This window comes from Serinus canaria, chromosome 28 (genome assembly GCF_022539315.1).
Source record: "Serinus canaria isolate serCan28SL12 chromosome 28, serCan2020, whole genome shotgun sequence".
Lineage (NCBI taxonomy): Eukaryota > Metazoa > Chordata > Aves > Passeriformes > Fringillidae > Serinus > Serinus canaria.
Genome location: NC_066341.1, coordinates 2,686,079 through 2,695,683, shown reverse-complemented (window position 1 = coordinate 2,695,683; position 9,605 = coordinate 2,686,079).

Here is a 9,605-nt window from a genome sequence, read left to right as displayed (position 1 = left end):
TGAGGGAGCGCCGGGGCTGCGCCGGGGAACAGCGCCCGCGGAGGAGCCCGGGGGCTGCGGGATCCCAGGGAGCCTGCAGGAGCCGCCGGCTGAGAGCTGGAACTGCTGGGGCTGGAGGAACGGCGTCTGGTGCTGCGGGGCTGAGGGAGCCGGGGCATCAGACGTGGCTGGAGGAGCCCAGAGGTGGCTGGGGAAGGCCGGGAGAGCTGGTGGGGCCTGAGGGGAGCTTGAGGAACGAGGGCTGGGGGAGCCCCAGGGGCTGGAATAGCCAGGGGTGTGGAGGAGCCGGGGTTGGAAGGGCCATGAGGGGTTGGGGGTGTCATAGGAGGGTTTGGGGGAACCGGGGGGGCTGAGGAAGCCCAGGGAGCCCTTCAGTGGTGTGCCCTGAGCTCAAGGGTCGTTCTGAGGTAGCCCCGGGGGCTGAGGAAGCCCAGGGAGCCCTTCAGTGGTGTGCTCTGAGCTCATGGGTTGCTCTAGGGCAGCAGGGTAAATGTGAGTTTAAAATATGCCACTTCCCCCAGCGGTCCCTGTCAGCAGGCAATTTGAACTCAGTAAATGTGAGTGACATGAGGACCAAGGAGGAGAGGGGGGATAAAATAAGCCATGTGGTTTGTTTTTCCTTAAAGCATTACCCACGATTTGCATCCTAGAGAAGTGCAGAAGCCTTTCTTGCTTTGCCTTTAAACTTGCTGCTGGTATTTGAACCCAGAATATTTTTCTCTATGTTGTGCTGGAATATTTCAGCTGTTTGCAGCTTCCAGTCAGGATGCTCACACACTGCCTCTGGATTTGATATTCTGTCCCCTGTTCTGATACTTGCACAAACTGCTGCCCTGTCACCCATTTCCCTTCATACAGGAAGGATTAAATTAATACAGAGTTTTTCTTTCACAGTTCCTGCTTTCCACATCCCAGACTGTGATGGATTGATTCAGTGACCCAGCATACAAGTATTTATCATCTTTGGAGAAGCAGGCACTGCAAAGGCCTTTCAGGAGAGATGTGAGCTGAAAATAGCATTAGATTATTGTGCTGGTAAATAATAGATGTTTTAGAGTTTTCAGTGGTTATTCAGTCCTTAAGAATAGAGGTAATAAATACAGATTTTTACAGGGGTGATGCTGGGAGGGTGGTGGGAGCCAAATGGAGCTCCTAGGTTATGAAGCACTCATAGCTGTGCAGGGAAGAGAACCTGGTAGGACAGAGTAAAGACCTTTATTCCATCTCTGGAAAGGAGTAGCTCAGAGATATCCTTGTTTTCTTTTTTTCTTTCCTCCTGGATTCTCCTGAGCTGGCCCGATTTCTGTTTTCTATTACTATTTTTAACTGGAGAAGTCTCATCCTCTTCCCTGGTTATTCCATGTGGTGACATGAGCAGAGCCAGCTGCAGACAAATGAGTTTTGTTTTCTGTCAGAGCAGAGTTCCCAGCCCTCAGCCCCCAACACTTGGGTGAATCCAGCTGTAAGGATGCTCCTACAGCAGCCCTGGGTGCTGGGAAAAGCTTGTGCCTGTCAGTTAGTGAGGATTTGGGTGTTCTCCTTGGGAATCCTGGGGGCTGGATGTCAATTAACCACTGACACTCAGCTCCTGGTGCCTCAGAATAGCTCAGCTCAAGTTGCTGCTGACAGAGCTCCACTGGCTGCTGCTGGTCCCTGGGCTGCCTGCCAGGCCCGAGCTCTGTGACCTTCCAAAGGGAGCCCCAGGGCACTCCTGAAGGACTGAACCCCTGTGGGTGCTGCCTTGCCTTGGAAAGCCAGGGGTCTGCTAAGGAAGGCAGGAGACTCCCCTGAAATGGAAAATGTAAACCCTCTTGTCACAGATGTATTTTCTGAAAAATCCTTTCATTAGGATCTTTTCTCCTGAGAAGCTGAGAAGTTTCAGCTTCTCCACGTTTTGCTGCTTTGGAATGTGATTTGGAGAATTGTTTACCCAGCATGTGAATTGTTTTTACTTGATGACCAATGACAGCCACCTGTGTCGAGGCTGTGAGCAGCCACAAGATTTTATTATCATTCCTTTCTATTCCTTGCTAGCCTTCTGATGAAATTCTTTTCTTCTATTCTTTTAGTATAGTTTTAATATATCATTTTCTTTTAATATAATATATATCATCAAATAATAAATCAGCCTTCTGAAACATGGAGTCAAGATTCTCATCTCTTCCCTTGCCCTGGGACCCCTGCAAACACTGCCACACCCCCTCCCTCCAAACTGCTATAAATTTTAAATTAGGGGCTCTCAGGCAAAAAATATGGGAGCAAGAATAACAGTTCTTTACTAGGGAAGAAAACAAAAGGATAAAATAAACAATACAGTGAACTGAAACCCAGAGGCAGAGCACAGCCTGACACCCTGTGGGTCAGGGGGCTGGCAGCAGTGCCACTGGAATTGTGGCTCAGCCCTCCTGCAGTGCCAGGGCTGGTTCTGCTGGAGCAGGGATCCTGGAGAAGGGTGCACTCTGCCTCTGGAGATCCAGGGGAAGAGGCAGCTGCTGCTCCTCTGGGAAATCCAGTGCAGAAGCCATGCTGGTGTTCCAGAATCTCCAGATTCTATCCAGGTAGGAATGCCTGGCTCCTCCCTCTGGGCTCCCATCTCCCATGGGATGCTGTAGCTCTTATCAGCCATGCAGGGACATTCCACAGCCTCTTATCAGCAGGTGTCTGCCCAGAGGGAGGAGTGGGTGTGGAAGAGAAAGGAAAACTGCCCACTGAGCAGAAGCCAACTGCCACATGGATGGTGATAGGATACATCTTGCCTTGCAGTCTGGGACAGGACTCTGTGATCCCCAAGGAAATCAGAGATCTGCTGGTGTGGGTGGGCCTGTGGATCTGCAAGGACTAAACCATCCTGTGCTGTGGCAAACTGCTGCTCCTGCCTCTTGGTTCCATGTGGTTTCTGTGGCTCTGGAGGAAGGATGGCAGCACCACCAAAAGGGTATTGGGGACAAAGGTGATACAGAGATTCCCTCTTCAGAGGGCATGAAAATCACTTTATTATTAGAAATCCACAGCTCTTACAGGAACAATGGTGGACCTAAGACCTGGTTGGCCTTTAGGAATCTTCTCTCACCCATTGGTCAAGAAGGGACTACTCCTTGTAAACATCTTTGACACACAGAGATTGCCTGCCAGGTACAGAGATTGAGGTAAAAATTGTTTTAATTCTTTCTCTGAGCTTTCTCACAGCTTCCCAGGAAAATCCTGGGAGAGCTGTGTCTCTGTTCAGAGGATATGTGATTACCACATGCCAGTGAGATCCTGCCTGGAGTTCAGTGGGAACACAAGGGCTGTCCCAGGGATCAGCCCCATGAAGAGGAGCTACCTTTGCTTGGATATTTCCAAGCCTCCCACTCATTCAGATGTATGCAGTATGTCACACCTTCACCTTTGAAACAAGGAAATCAAAAGACTGTTCCTACTCTGTCTGCTCTCAGATGGGGCTCATGCTTGGCTTCTTTCCTTGGGAAATGGCACATTATTCATATTTCAAATTTACACCTGTCACAAGCAACCTTCAAGGTTGTGGCTGCAAATTTGGGGTTCTCTCAGGCCCTTTACCCTAAGGGCTGGCTGTACCTTAGTACCTGAGGAAGAATCCTGGGCCCCTCATCCCCAGGAAGGTGATGTGAGGATTGTTCTTTGGGATGCATGTCCTGCATAACGAACCTGCCTCTGCCAGAAATCAAATTCCAGGTGTGCAGACTGTGATCCATGGCAGCAGAAGCAGCACAGGCTCCTTTTTCAAACCCTTCCACACACCTCACCTCAGCTAGCAAACAAGAGAGGGGCTCACAAAATGAGGGATTTTCTCTGCAAGAAACACAATACATTTGGAGGAGAAGAGCCCAGTTTGTGTAGGACCCAGCTTGGAGACAAAGGCAGGAGGAAGGTGCTGTCCCTTTGTGCTGGCCATGCTCTGGCCCCATTGGCAGCTGCTATCAAGTAAAAGAGGGACTCAAAAATGAGGGATCCTCATTATTTTTGGGATTTAGAAGAATGCTCGTGGCTGGGAGATGTCTGTGTGCCTAAAGCTCTAGGACTGCCAAGCTGTCACAGCTCTTCTCAGGCATGACAGCGGCTTCCAGCCTCAAAGAGTGGGGAAGGCTCAGCAGAAAACATCCTTCAAACCTCAAAGAGTGGGGAAGGCTGAGCAGAAAACAGCCTTCCAGCCTCAAGGAGTGGGGAAGGCTCAGCAGAGTGCCCAGGAAGGGCTTGCAGCATCCCCACACCTCCCTTATTCCAGACAATCACAGAGCCATCCCAGGAAGCTGCCACCAGCAGCTGGCAATCAGGACCAAGTGCCATCACTGTCAAACAGAGAGGAAGGAGAGGCTGCTCTTGCTGCCACAGCCAGAAAAATGACATTTTTGAGCTTGTTTGTGTGCTGTGTTTCCTCAGCTGGATCCCCTGGTCCTGTGTGAACCCCGTGGTCTGTGCCAGGAGCAAGATTAGGTTCCTGCAGCCATATCTAGGTCAGTGTGTGCTGCTGTTGTCCTGACGACTGACTGACCCACTTTCCCCTCATTTGTGGAAGCAGCTGCCAATGGGGCCAGAGCATGGCCAGCACAAAGGGACAGCACCTTCCTCCTGCCTTTGTCTCCAAGCTGGGTCCTACACAAACTGGGCTCTTCTCCTCCAAATGTATTGTGTTTCTTGCAGAGAAAATCCCTCATTTTGTGAGCCCCTCTCTTGTTTGCTAGCTGAGGTGAGGTGTGTGGAAGGGTTTGAAAAAGGAGCCTGTGCTGCTTCTGCTGCCATGGATCACAGTCTGCACATCTGGAATTTGATTTCTGGCAGAGGCAGGTTCGTTATGCAGGACATGCATCCCAAAGAACAATCCTCACATCACCTTCCTGGGGATGAGGGGCACAGGACTCTGTGATCTCCAAGGAAATCAGGGATCTGCTGGTGTGGGTGGACCTGTGGATCTGCAAGGACTAAACCATCCTGTGCTGTGGCAAACTGCTGCTCCTGCCTCTTGGCTGCCCTGTGGCTGACTGGCTTCTGTGTTCCTCAGAAGAACACAGTCAATTCTTCCTTCCTGTTTATTGTGTTTCTTGCATCTCATTCGTTACAGATGGATAATTAGAAATATTTTTGGGCAGTATCTGCCCCAGGAATGATTCTACCTTTGAGGATAGGTAGGATCCTACACACAAGCCTATGGAGAAATGCACACAGTGGGATGAGCACGGGGTAGGGACAGACCCTGCAGCAGCTCAGGCCCTGCTGGCAGAGCTGCCCCATCAGCTCCAGGTAGGAAATCACCAAGGCAAGGAGCCTGGCCAACACTTCTCTGTGGATTATCCTCACCCCAGAGAGGGCAGAGACAGAAAACCCTTTTAGGACCTGGCTCAGGTGAGCCTGTGAGAGCAACCAGAGCTGCTGTATTTCTGTGGTGTGCAAAGTGAAATGATCTGGATGGCTCCAGTGTAAAACTGGGAAATGTCCTGGTGTGGATTTTACCCTGAGCAAACTTCTGCTCTCAGTTATACCCCCTGAGACTCTGTGTGTTTATTCTCTTGGTTCAGCAAAACTTTCTCCCTTTCTAAAGCCTTTCAGGCAGCCACCTGGCCCTTCTGCAGGGCTCTGAGCCTTCCCTGGTGCAAGGCTCAAAGCTCTGGGTGTGGATTTCTCTTCATGGCTGTCACCAAAGGGCTTCAAGGACATCGAGCTGGGCTGGGGAGCTCTCAGGGCTCAGGAGGAGTGAGCAGAGGATTTGAGACAGAAGCAGGGAGCTGGTGCCAGCCTGCAGTGGCACCCTGCTCTGTCCCTGCTGGTTGCTATGGCATTTCCATTTCTGCTTCTTTGCAGGGGGGATTTGTGGTTTTTCCTTAGTTACTGAGCAAACCCCAGCAGTGTGGAGTCACTGCTCATGTAAAAACAGTGATATAGGGAAAATTTAATTTTTAGACAAGTCTGAACAGCAGCAGTAGGGAATCCCAGAATGGCTTGGGTTGGAAGGGACCTTAAAGATAATCCCATTCCAACCCCCTCACATGGGCAAGGGCGTGCAGCTCTAATTGCCAGAACTCTGCAAGAGACACTGAGATATTCAAAATCTCTTGCAAAGGATTCCTCTGTGAAAAACCTGGGGATTTTGGACCATGGATGACCTAGTAAACAACAATTCCTTCAGGACAAGGAATCTCATGGGTGCAGGTTATTTGCTGCAACATTTCAAGCCTTTATTCTGCCACAGAATAAACCCTCATGTTTCAATAGCCTCTTTTATGGTAGAAATTCTGTGCAAATTAATTTAATTAGGATTAAATTACCCCTGAAATATACCCAGTGGAATTCATACATGGCACTTTTTTCCCAGTTGAATACAGAACTGAAAAGATGCTATAAACCCTCATGTCCAGGTGTTTGGAGGTGATGATCCACCTAAATCAAGGCACCTCAGCCTTGAAATCCAGACAATCATACAAATACACTTTATTCAAAAGTTCTAAGATCTTCCTACAGCAGTATTTGACTTCTGAGGAGATGGAAAATCTAAGAGTGTCACTGTGATATTTTATGAACAATCCCTTCACCAGGATTTCTTCTCCTGGCAAGATGAGCAGCCCCAGCTGCTCCATGTTTTGTTCCTCTGGAATGTGATTTGGGAAATTGTTTACCCAGCATGTGAATTGTTGTTAACTAATGACCAATCCCAGTCCAGCTGTGTTGGGACTCTGGTCAGTCACAAGTTTTTAGTATTCATTCTTGTTTAGCCTTCTGATGTCTCCTTCCTCTTCAGTTTTGTATATAATTTCTTTTAATATAATATATATCAAAATATAATAAATCAGCCTTCTGAGAACTGGGAGTCAATTCTCATCTCTCACCTCATCCTGGGGACCCTCAAAACACCACAACTGGTGACCACACTAGGACCATGTTGGGATTGTTTTTTGGTCCATCTCACCCATTTTGATGGCCTTTGGACAGGACAGAAAGGAGAGAAGTGATTTCCCTCAAACCCTGGCCCTGTGTCTCTGGATGCACCCTCTCCAGGAGAGCATTCTCTCCACAGCCAGGGCTGCATGGGAGGATTTCACCTCTCCAGTCAGGAATGTGAACCACAGAATCATCAAACAGAATCCTGGAATATCCTGGTGGGAAGGGACCCACAGGGATCAGCAGTGCCACCCTGGCCCTGCACAGGCCCCCCAACAACCCCACCCTGAGCCTGGGGGGGTCACAGGGAGCAGCCCTAGGACAAGGATGGGGGGACAGGACCCAGGGAATGGCTCCCACTGCCAGAGGGCAGGGCTGGATGGGATCTTGGGCAGGAATTGTTCCCTGGGAGGGTGGGCAGGGGCTGGGATGGAATTTCCAGAGCAGCTGGGGCTGCCCCTGGATCCCCGGCAGTGCCCAAGGCCAGGCTGGACAGGGCTGGGAGCAGCCTGGGACAGTGGGAGGTGTCCCTGCCATGGCAGGGGTGGCACTGGGTGAGTTTTAAGGTCCCTCCCAGCCCAAACCAATCCAGGATTCTCTGGTTAAAAAAAGAACATGAGAACTCAGGATTGAGACATTTTGGATTGCTTGGTTACAGAACACAGCACAGCAGCATTGATCCAGAAAAACACATTTCTTACACCTTGCTGCAGCAAATCCTGCAGCTCATTTCAAACCCCCACACTGAGCTGCTGGCCAGCTCAGCAGTGAGAAAGAGCCCTAATAAAAGGCAATTCTGCTCCCAGGGAAGCTTTTCACACACAGTGGAGTCTGAAATTCTTACACTGCTTCCCCTGCTGTGCCTTTTACAAGAGAGATTCCCACTTTCCAGAAAAATCTGTGTGACACCTCTTAAATGATGCATTCACTGAATTAATCAAACAGCCAGCTTGGGAAAATTCAGATAAATTAAGAAGACAAAGCAAATAGAAAGAAATGAAGCACATGCATGCATGAGAGCTCTCTCCCAGCAGCCTGTTCTGTTCACTGATACACAACATTAGGTTCATGGATACTTGTCATACATGCAAAATTAAAATATATAGAATATATATAAATAAAGGAATTTATATAAAATAAATGTAAATATAAGTATAGCTATATATAAAATATATTTATGTATAAATAAAGGGAATTTCCCAAATAAAGGGAATATAAATAAATCTGTATTTTTAAAATATAAATAAATTGAATTTCCCAAAGAAAGGGGATATAATAAATCTATATTTTTATTCAACAAATATAAAAGTGTGTTTTGTCATATGAGATTAAAATTACTTCGGGACTGGTATATTCTCTCCCCAAAATTATGTAAACTTTTACGGCATGACAGAATCATGTGATAAAGAGGGAGTGCTAAAATTAGGGGGATGGCTCAGTCTACAGCTTCCCTTGGGACTGGCCTGAGTGAAAAGTGATCTCTGGTGGAGCCTGTGCCTGGAGAGGAAAAAGCTCCCTGGGGTGGGAATTCTGTCTGCACTGCTGTCCCACAGGGAGCAAAGCTTAGCACAAAGCCCTGGAATAATTCATTAGCTCTCACCAAGACTGCAGGAGTTAAAGGAAATTCTTGTGTCACTTTACACTGCAGCCCACAGGAATTCCAAACCTTCCAGTGAGAGAGTGGGTTGAATTTATTGTCTTTCAGTGAAAATCCAATCACATGTTACATCCTTCATCCCAAAGCTGTTCCCAAAAATGCCTGAGGCCAAACACACCTTGGCCAGGTGTGGTAGGTGAAACCCAACCCTGTCAGTGTCCTTGCATGCTGACAATCTTAGAATCGTTAGGGTTGGAAAAGATCTCCAACATCACCGAGTTCAACCTTAAATTTCAGCCTCTCTGCAGCTCTCATGGATTCCTTCCAGAAGCTGCAGCTCCAACTGTTCTGCAAACAGAAGCTGCAAACTGTTCTGCCTGTGCTGAGAGCCCTCCCTGCCCAAAGAGCTCCTTCACCTCCCTGCAGGGGATCCTGCTGGGCTCCCCTCCCTTGGGAGCCGCTTTCTGTGGGGCTCAGAGCCCCTCTCAGCCTCTCTTGTTTGAAATGGAGTCCCAGGGAATGATTTTCACAAGGGACAAGCTGAGTTCTGTCCTTCCCGAAAATCTGAGTCACTGCTGCCCACTGCCAGTTGCCACTTTAGGAGCTCAGTCTGGCAACTGTGTCCCAGTGGGCAGAGGAAGTGGGAAATATTTGGGCATTGTCCAGGAGGAGAAGCTCTCCACAAACACTTCTGGCTGTTCCAGGGCTGCATGGAATGGCAGTGAGTGCTGGGCAGGGTTTTGGGAAAGCCTCGTGCCTGGACAGCCTGGAAGTGTACAGCAGTGTCTGTCTGTCCATCCCTGGACAGGCTGGAAGTGCACAGCAGTGTCTGTGTGTCCATCCCTACCCCTGGACAGGCTGGTGGTGCACAGCAGTGTCTGTCTGTCCATCCCTGGACAGGCTGGAGGTGCACAGCAGTGTCTGTGTGTCCATCTGCCCCTGCACAGGCTGGTGGTGCACAGCAGTGTCTGTCTGTCCATCCCTGCCCCTGCACAGGCTGGAGGTGCACAGCAGTGTCTGTCTGTCCATCCCTGGACATCCTGGAAGTGCACAGCAGTGTCTGTCTGTCCATCCCTGGACAGGCTGGAGGTGCACAGCAGTGTCTGTCTGTCCATCCCTG